We start from the raw sequence: 10,566 nt of genomic DNA, 5'->3' as shown, positions 1-10,566 counted from the left end.
TAGCCGTCATCTGCCCGGTCAGGTATTTGGTGACCTGATGCCACCAGCATTGCCATGGCTCCTGGTACCTTTCTCGGTCAACTCTGAAGGATTCTGCTGACTTCTGAAAACGATTTTTTACATAGATGGATATAAGCCTCTCCACCCTTCACATGTTATTGTATTTCTTGATAGCATTCTGAGGATTTCCAAATAGAGACTCACTTTTGCACCTGCTACAGAAAATGGAGTATGAGGAATCACAAAGTAGATGCCACACAAAGACCTGGCTTCTGTTGTGGGACCGAGAAGCTCCCACTGCATTAGGAGGGTGTGTTGATGGGCTCAGACCGCCCTGACAACGTGCCACAGTCTGGGAGGCTTACACGGTAAACGTTTATCGTCCTACGGTGCTGGAGGCTTAAGTCTGACATCTGGGTGGATTGGTTCTTTCTAAGGGCTGGGAGGGAGAATCTGTTCTAGGTCTCCTCTCCCCTGGTATATTCGTTAGGTTTCTCCAGAGAAACAGGACCAATAAGGTGTGTGTGTGTGGAGGGAGAGAGAGAGAGAAGGAGAGAAGGGAGGAGAAAGAAAGAGAGAGAAGGAGAGAAAGAGAGAGAGAGATTTATTTTAAGGAATTGACTCATGGCATGTGGAGGCTTGGTGAGTCCAAAATCTGACAGAGTAGGCCAGCAGGGTGGAGGCCCCGGGAAGAGTGACAGTTCAAGTCCAAAGGCAGTCTGCTCCTACCTGTTTCATTCACATGTTCACAGAGAGTCCACCAGACTTCTACAGTGGCCAGCCTCTCGATAGTCTCCAATGACCCCCTGCTCTAGTGTTTATTCTCTTATATAATCCCCATCCTTTGAGTGTGGGTTGAATTGCTTTTTAATGAGTAGAATAGTGCCAAGGAGGTAGATGGTTATAATAACCAAGGTTGTTATAAAAAGACTGTGGTTTCCATCTTGGATGCCCTGGTGGGCGCTCTCTCTCTTAGCTGCCGTGTCATGAGGGCATCCAGGCAGCCGGTGGAGAATTCCATATGGCAAGGAGCTGAGGTCTGCCTGCAAAAATGTGAGTACACTTGGATTTTACAGAGATCTGCTAGGGTCTGCCCACATTTACACGAGCGAGCTTTGAGATGTCTACCGCCTTGGCTGATGGCCTGACAGCATCTCATGAGACGCTCTCAGCCAGAGACACCCAGCTAAGCTGTACCCCAAATGAATGTTTGCTGTTTTTAGTTATTAAATAGTGGGCGAATTTGTAATGTAGCAATAGGTAATGAACACAAATTTGTACTAATAACTGGGAACAAAATAGTTAACAAGGCATGTCTTGGTTAATACATCACCATCCATACTCTCCTCCCAAGTATGAAATCTGATTCCTATCTTAAAAAAAATAAATGGATGCCCTGGGGAGTCCCAATGTCAGTCGTCCAGACTGACCCCATATCTTTAGCGTTCACTTTGGGAGGTAGCTCTCCATCCTTCCTTGTCTTCTCCTGCTGTGTTTTCTTTTACCTCCATCATAGTCTGACCCTGCATTAGTAGCAGTTAGTCTCTAATTACTCCAATTACGCTTTTTTAAATTAAAATTTTTAATGTTTATTTTTGAGAGAGAGAGAGAGAGACAGAGTGTGAGTGGGGGAGGGGCGGAGAGAGAGGGAGAGAGAGAACCCCAAGAAGACTCCGCACTGTCAGTGCAGGGCTCTACTCGGGGCTTCAACTCACGAAACCGAGAGGTCATGACCTGAGCGGAAACTAAGAGTGGGACACTTAGTCAGCTGAGTCACCCAGGTGCCCCTAAAGGCATCTTTAACACTTTCAGAGAGGTGATTCTTTTATTCCATAAATAAGGAGAAAGGAAAGGTAAGAACCAGTAAAGGGCCATTCCTTAAAATGGTATCAAGCTATAGTTAAAATTTTTTAAAATGTTTATTTATTTTTGAGAGAGACAGTGCAAACCAGACAGAGGAACAGAGAGAGGGAGACACAGAACCTGAAGCAGGCTCTGGGCTCCAAGCTGTCAGCACAGAGCCCGACGTGGGGCTCGAACTCACAAACTGTGAGATCATGAACTGAGCTGAAGTTGGATGCATAACCAACTGAGACACCCAGGGGCCCTTGACAAAGCTCATTTAAAACTATAGCCTGGGGGCCTCTGGGTGGCTCAGTCAGTTAAGCATTCGATTTAGGCTCAGTCATGATCTCACTGTCTATGAGTCTGAGCCCCGTGTGGGGCTCTGTGCTGACAGCTGGAGCCTGGAGGCTTCTTTGGGTTCTGTGTCTCCCTCTCTCTCTGCCCTTGCCCTACTTGCACTCTGTCGCGCTCTCTCTCTCAAAAATAAATAAACATTAAAAAATATTTCAGTTGAGCTCTGCCAGATTCACATCAATCACTATTCAGGGAGCACTTATGGAGTTCCTTCTGGGTGAGAGGCTGGGGAAATAAAAGATGAACAAGGCCACGGGTGTCTTCTGTTGAAGAATCATAAATCAGTGGGGAAGTACTCATAAGCAAATGATCACAACACAGTAAGTAAAGGGTGAAGGAGCAGTATCATTTAGATCCTGTATGGTGACATTTCCTCTGCCTTATCCTCTGCAGGTCCCAGGCAACCCGCATTTTGTTACTATATTTTTGCCGTTCATAAAATGACATAAATGAAACCATACTATAGTTATAGTCCTTTGTGTCTGGCTTCTTTAGCTCAGCGTGATGTTTCTGCAATTCACTCATGGTAGCTGTCATTCTTCTTTATTGCCAAGTAGTATTCCTGTACCTGGACACAGCATGATTTATCTGTTCTCGAGCTGATAAACACTTGGGCTGTTTCCAGTTTGAGGCTCTAATGAACAGTGTTGTGATGGACATTACTCCCTACTCTTTTTTCAGACATACCTTTTTATTTCTTTTGGATATATACCTAGAAATGGAATCGAGGGATCATATGATCAGCACATGTTTAACTTTACAAGAAACTGACATACTGTTTTTCTATAACATCTGTATCATTTTCCCTCCCCAACATAGATGTATGACAGTTTCAGTCGCTCCATATCCTCACCAACCCAGCATTGTCCATCCTTTTTGTTTTCATCATGCTAGTGGGTAGGTAGTTGTATCTCATTATTCTAATTTGCACATTCCTGATACCTAGTGATGTTGTGTATCATTTTACTCTTCCATATGAAGTGTCTGTTCAAATATTTTGCCCATTTGCAAAATCGCTTGTTTGTCTTATCATCGAGTGGAAGATTCTTAATCTGTTAATCTATTTTGGATACAAGTTCTTTTTTTAAAAGTTTATTTATTTATTTTGAGAGAGAGAGAGAGAGAAAGAGAGCACAAGTGGGGGAGGGGTGGAGAGAGAGGGAGAGGGAGATAATCCCAAGCAGGCTCTGTGCCATCATCGCAGAGCCCAGTGTGGGGCTTGAACCCACCAACTGTGAGATCATGAGCTACTGAGCCACCCAGGAGCTCGGGGACAAGTTCTTTATCAGATATAGTTTTCTAAATATCTCCTCCCAGTCTGCACCTTGCTTTTTCATACTTTTTTTTTTTTTTGCCTTTTCATTTTTAATGTTATCTTTCAGAGAATAAAATGTTTTAATTTCAAAGTCCAACTCTTTTTTCTTTTCTTTTCCTTTTTATAGTTTAGTTCTAGAATATTTTAAAAGATTCCTCCACATTTTCTGTATTAGACGATGATGTCTGTCTTTTATAAAGTTTTGTGTCCCCGTCTAAGGAATCTTTGCCTACCACAAGAGCACAAAGATTCTCTCATTTGCTTTAGGACTTTAACTTTTATATTTAGTTCCATGCTGCATTTTGAGCTAACTTTTATATATGGTGTGAGGTATAGGTTGAAGTTCAACTTTCTTGTGTCTGGACAACCAGTTATTCAGGCATCATTGGCAGAAGGGGCTCTCTTCTCCTTTGCTGACTTGCCTTGGCAAATTTGCTGCAAGCCAGTTGAGCAAAGAATTATGGGGTCAATTCCTGGGCTGTCTATTCTATTCCGCTGGTCTATATCTGTCTCATCTGCCAATAGCACATTACCTTGAATATTGTCCATGAATGTAAAGTTTTGAAATCAAGTTATATAAGCCCTATAATAGTCTTCTTTTTAAAAACTGTATTGTCTATTGTAGGTTCTTCATATTTTCAGATAGATTTGAGAATTGTAGTTGATTTCTACAAGAAACAAATTCTGGGATCGTGATGGTGATTGTGACTGTTTAAGTCTACAGACCAATCTGTTAAGGGAGAATTGCCATCTCAATTCTACATCTTCCAATACAAGAATGATGAATCTCTCCATTTATTTAGGTTCCTTTTAATTTTTTCCAGAAATGTTTTATAATGTTCCACGTTTAGATCTTACACGTTGTGTTTATTCATTCCTAGGGTTTTTTTTTTTAAGTTTATTTATTTATTTTGAGGGAGGAGGATGAGTAGAGGAGGGGCAGAGAGAGGGAGGGAGACAGAGAACCCCAAGCAGGCTCCTTGCCATTATCACAGAGCCCAATACGGGGCTCGACCGCACCAACAGTGAGATCAGGACCTGAGCGGAAACCAAGAGTCAGAGGCCTAACTGACTGAGCTACCCAGGCACCCCATTCCTAGGTTGTTTGATGCTATTGCAAATGAAAGTGATTCAAAATTTTATCCTTCAATTATTCATTTATCTATAAATACAAATGATTTTTGTTGGCTGGCCTTACATCTTACAACCTTGTGAAATTCACTTATTAGTTCTAGAATATTTTAAAAGATTCCTCCACATTTTCTGTATTAAACAATGCTGTCTGTGAAAAAAGGGGCAGTTTTATTTATCCTTTGCTAATCTGTGTGTCTTTTGTTTCTTTTTCCTACATTATCATGCTGTGTAGGCCCTCCGGAACAATGATGACTAGAAACAATGAGTGCCGACATACATGCCTTGTTCACTCTCCTAGATAGAAAGCTTTCGTTCATTCACCATGAAGTATGATGCCAGCCACAGGTTTTTCACAGATGCCCTTTATCAAAATGAGGAAGTCCCTTCTGTTTCTCATTTGTTGAAAATGGATTTTTAAAATTATAAATAGGTACCGAATTATATAAAAAATTTTTTGCATCTATTGATATAATCATATTTTCAGTTTTTCAGTCTGTCCATGTGGTGAATTGCATTGATTTTTCAAATGTGAAACCAGATGTATATTCCTGGAATTCAAATGGGGATAAACCCCACTTCATTAAGAATATACTACTCTTTTTAGACATTGCTGGATTCGATGTGATCACATTTTGCGAAGATTTCTTTGCATCTTTAATCATGACCAGTTTAGATCTTCCCTTGTAATGTCATTGACTGGCTTGGAGGGCAGGGTGTTGCTAACTTTATAGGCTGAGTTATGAAGTGCTCCCTCTACCTTTATTTTCTGGAAGAATTTATGTAGGCTTGGTACTGTGTTTTCGTTACGGTTTTGATAGAATTCGTTGTAAAGTCACAGACCTAAGCCTGGGATTTTTATTGTGGGAAAATTAAGAATTACAAATTCAATTTCATTAGTTGATATAGATTTATTTATATTTTCTTTTTTTCCTGAAGTCAGTTTTGGTAATATGTATCTCTAAAGCAATTTTCTGACTTCATCTAAATTGCCAAATTAACTAGCATAAATTGTTAGTAATATTCCCCTATTATCATCTGAATGTCTGTAAAATCTTTAGTGATGCTCGCTAGTTCATGCCTGTTGTTGTTAGTGTGTGCATTCTCCATTGTTTTCTGGGCACTGGATGCTGCCGGTTTCTGTGCAGGGCAGAAGCTGGACGCTGGAGAGGCAGCAAGCCCGTCAGGACCCTGGTCCCGGTGCAGACTGCTGGGGAAGCCATGCACCCTGCAAGCGTGCGGGAACCGGAAAGAATAACTCTTCCTCTCTGCAGTGTTTCCCAAGTGCTACAAAGCTTAACATCAAGCCATCTGGCAAAGGAAAAATAATATTTAAATATTACTTAAATATTTAAAGGGCCCAGGGGCACCTGGGTGTCTCAGGTGGTTAAGTGTCTGACTCTTGATTTCGGTTCAGGTCATGATCTCATGGTTCGTGAGTTCAAGCCCTGCGTCAGGCTCTGTGCTGACAGTGTGGAGCCTGCTTGGAATTCTCTCTCTCTCTCCTTCTCTCTGCCCCTCCCTTGCTGCACTCTCTCTCTCAAAATAAATGAATAAACTTAAAAATATATATATTTAAAGGGCCCAGATCCATTTTCATAGAACTGGCGAAAAGTATAAATTCAGCAGAGTGGTTTGTTAGGTAACAAAAGCTAACTGATATATGTTAGACCTTTTTGGTTTATCTTCCAAAAAGATAACCCCCTTTACACTTTTCCAACCCTTTCTCTATGTCGTAGTTCTAGGAAATTTCTTGAGGATACAAGACTTTTTTTTTTTTCCCCCAGCTCTGTCCAACATCTGCAGCTAATCTTCCCACTGGATTTTAAATTTCAAAAATGCAATATTTTTTTTAATTTCTGGAGGAGCTATTTGATCTTATTTTTAATGATGATTTCTACACATTTGAAACACCCTTGTTTTATCATGTCTTTCCAATTCTACTATTATCTCAGGTTCTTGCTAATCTTCCTGTTTGATGTGTCTGTGGTGAGTTGTTTTCTCTTGTGGTTTATAATTTTTGTTTGTGAGCTCATTTCTTTAGGATTTTTTTCTCTAAGGAAGTCACTTGTATTTTCAATTTAAAAAATACCCCTCTAGTGTAGTCTATATTTTCTTTTTCTTTTTTTATTTTTTTTTCAACGTTTATTTATTTTTGGGACAGAGAGAGACAGAGCATGAACGGGGGAGGGGCAGAGAGAGAGGGAGACACAGAATCGGAAACAGGCTCCAGGCTCTGAGCCATCAGCCCAGAGCCTGACGTGGGGCTCGAACTCACGGACCGCGAGATCGTGACCTGGCTGAAGTCGGACGCTTAACCGACTGCGCCACCCAGGCGCCCCTATATTTTCTTTTTCTAAGCAACTAGTAATTTTGCCAGCCTAGGACAAGTTTAGCTTGGAAATTTCCACATAACGGAGGTGTTGTAAATTTCAACTCCTGCATGGTGCAGGTTAGGCGCCTCAGTAATTCATGGGAGATGTTTTTCCAGGACCCTGGGCAGAGCTCACTTTACTGCTGCTTTCTTGGAAAAGTAGGGAGAGTTTTTTCATCCCTCCTTAATGAAAGGACAGATCATCCAGGCTCTCAGTTTAAGGGTCTCAGTTCTAGCTCCTTGCTTCCTGTGGGCCCAACACCACATGTCCTGCCTTCTCTTGGGTGTTAAAATCCCATTCATAGTCTTTGGGACCCACATCCAGACATAAACCTGCCCTCACTCCACAGCTGAGACTCAAGTTATAAGTTTACTACTCACTCTGACGCCTGGAGCTTTTGAGCTCATCTATGCCTTTCAAATAAATTTTGCCATCTTTTATCTAATATTTCATATGGTTGTGAAAATTTTTACGGCTGGGAGTAAGGTTTGCATTAGTTCAGTATGCCATGTTTCTGGAATCTGAGTTGTAGATCTTTCATCACTCTAGAATTTATAGCTGAAGGTTTTAAGCAGGAGAGGCACATGATCAAATTTACTTTACAATGAGAACTCTGGTAGATCTAAGAGTGAATTTCAAAAGAAAGTGATTCACAACTGGAGGGTCAGTTAGAATGCTCCTGCAACAGCCAAGATTTAAAGATGATGAGATAGTGAAGGGTCTCCCTTCCCCCACCTCACTCGAGAGTCCTTGTCCTTTAAGAAGGGAAGACTGTGAACTCACATGGTCAAAGGAGGCTTCAAAAAGGAGGTGACACCTCTTTTCATCTTTGAAAAATGGAGAAAAATTTTTTGGATGGTGAGAAGAATGTAGAGCCTTCTTTTAGGGTGGACAGGCGCAGGACGAGGCCAAGGAAAGAAAGTAGAAGGAATGCACGTGGCTTATAGTCAAGTACTTGGGAGTAGTTCAGCATGACCAGAGTGGTGGGTCAGGCAGCGGGGGCAGTAGAAGGTAGTTTGAATGACCAGTGAAACCTGATTGGGAAGGCTGTTTAATCCCCTATAGTTATTTTCATTGCTGATGATCATTAATAGCATGTTTGGAAACGCAGTCCTGGGTTTTGCCAGTGCAGACGCCAAAAGGGATAATTATTTAGATGGTCATATGAAAGGAGTCGGATCCAAAAATGTAGCTGTCCCAATTTGCAGATCATCCACACGTTCTATTGCCATGAGAATCTAGGTTTAAATTTGAGAAAGAAAATACATGTTCGGCAATTGATTTAAATCATCCACTTTCAACTATATCGAAACAAAGTGTTGGTTTGCCTGCTACCTACCGCCATTTTCCACTTGATTTTAAGATTATTTAGTAGAGAGAAGGATACAGATGGGTGTGTGATTTGCTTTATATTTTTAAAAAACGAGATCGGGGGCGCCGGCGTAGCTTAGTCAGTTAAGCGTCTGACTCTTGATTTTGGCTCAGGTCACGGTCTCATGGTTCATGAGTTTGAGCCCCGCAACAGGCTCTGCGAGACAGCACGGAACCTGCTTGTGATTCTCTCTCTCCCCCTCTCTCTGTCCCTCCCTCGCTCTCTCTCAAAATAAATAAATAAACTCAAAAAAAGATGAGATTGGTGGGTGTTTTGAGAGAAACTTCAGGATGTTTTATGCTTTTCACTAAAAGTCGCATAGCCAAAATTATATCCATGGAATAAAGCCTCACAAATGTGCTTCTTTGCACAATTATCAAATATTTTGGAGAGTTTGAGTAACTGTTACATCTGTTAAAGATAAATGACTCAGTAGCCTCTGGCATATGCAGAAATCGGAATGGAAATAAGGAGACGGGAAAAAGCTTAGATGATGGATTTACCAGACTGAGCAGGAAAAGAAGCCAAGAGAAAGACATGCTTTCTGTTTTTTTCTTTTTAAAATGATGAATAGTTACAGAGTAGCTCAATTCTAGGCCAGCTTTGTTTTGGCCTTTTATCTCTCTTTACAGACTGGCGAAAGAGATAAACACACTTTTATTAATTTGGGGGGGTATGGAGTTCCAATAAAATGCTCAAATAACAATTTTCGACACACAGCCTTCCAGGAGGATCGGTGCCTATTAGCAGACACTTAATCTTACCCCGATGCCAGGCCTGTGGCCAGGAAGAACTGATACATGTGCTAAACCATAATAGACGGGCCTTTTCTTACACATCTGGGTGTATTTGGTGCCTGCCATGGTGCCAGAGACAGGCCAGACACTCTTTGCTGAGTGGATGAATGTGTGTATAAATGAACATATAAAAGGTTCCATCAGTACATATTTAGATAATAGATTATATACAATAGGGGATATAAATTGAAAATTTTACTTTGAACAAAGTGGGGTGAATCTAAGCTTCATTTTACCTCCTCAGGTGGGAAAAGTAGATTCATTTGAAATTCTGTGCTTTCCAACTTGTTACTGGCTTCATGTGTTTCGTTCTCATTTGTGTGAGAAGGTCCCCTCCATCTGGCAAATTGGAGCAGATGGTACCTGGCTCCATACTCTGGGGACGGGACCCGTACTCTGGGGATGGGACCCACCAGGGGATGGGCCAGGCTAAGAACAGCAAGATGTGCACTGTGTTTTAGAAGGTCAACGCTGAAGGCCTGTGAGGATGGTTAGAGGTGGCAGCGAAGGGAATACGGGAGATTCAGATTCTGGTCCACGTGAGCCATGACGAAGACCTGGGCCAGGCTGGTGGCCGCAGGGACAGAGAGGAGGGATATTTGAAATGATAGGATCGGGGACCGATCGAATGTGGGCACTGAGGCAGAGGAAGGATCCAAGTCGAAGCCCGGGTTTCTGGCATGGGTGACCAGCGGCTTGCGATCAGTTGCCCAACACAGAAGAGTCAGGAAGAGGAAACCATTGTGGGTGCGGGAGCTGCTGGGTTACAGGGTGAGGTCACAAAGCCTGGTAATGTGACTCATGGTCTTCAAATCTCACTAAAAACTTGCTGCTGGACCTGAAAGCCCTTAGTGAGCAGAATTTTTTTTTTTTTTTTTTTTGCGTATAACCATGCCAAACGTTTGTCATTTTTTGAGGCCATGCAGCCCTTAGCTTCCTTTCCTATGTCTGGGCACCCCTCATTAGGTAGCACTGGTGAGGCACAGAGCCCTGCTTCTCACTGTAGGAGTGAAGGTGGCCTTCTCCCTCCCCCCACATTCTGGCTGCCAGGATTCTGGCACGCTCCCTGGGTTCACCAACTGGTGGCTGTGATAGTTAACACACTAGACCACACTACCCAAACTTGGCTAGGCCACACTACCCAAATATTTGGTCAAACACTAGTCTAGACATTGCCGTAAGGGCATTTTTATTTATTTATTTTTTGCTATAAAGGTATTTCTAGATGAGATTAACATTTAAGTCAGTAGGCTTTGAGTAAAGCAGATTATGCTCCATAACGTGGGTGGGCCTCATTCAATCAGTTGAAGGCCTTAAGAGAAAAAAGATCGATATTCCCCTGGAAGCAGAGGGAATTCTGCAAGCTGCAATATCAGT

The sequence above is a fragment of the Felis catus genome, chromosome B2 (assembly GCF_018350175.1).
Source record: "Felis catus isolate Fca126 chromosome B2, F.catus_Fca126_mat1.0, whole genome shotgun sequence".
Lineage (NCBI taxonomy): Eukaryota > Metazoa > Chordata > Mammalia > Carnivora > Felidae > Felis > Felis catus.
This window is presented reverse-complemented; position numbering follows the sequence as displayed.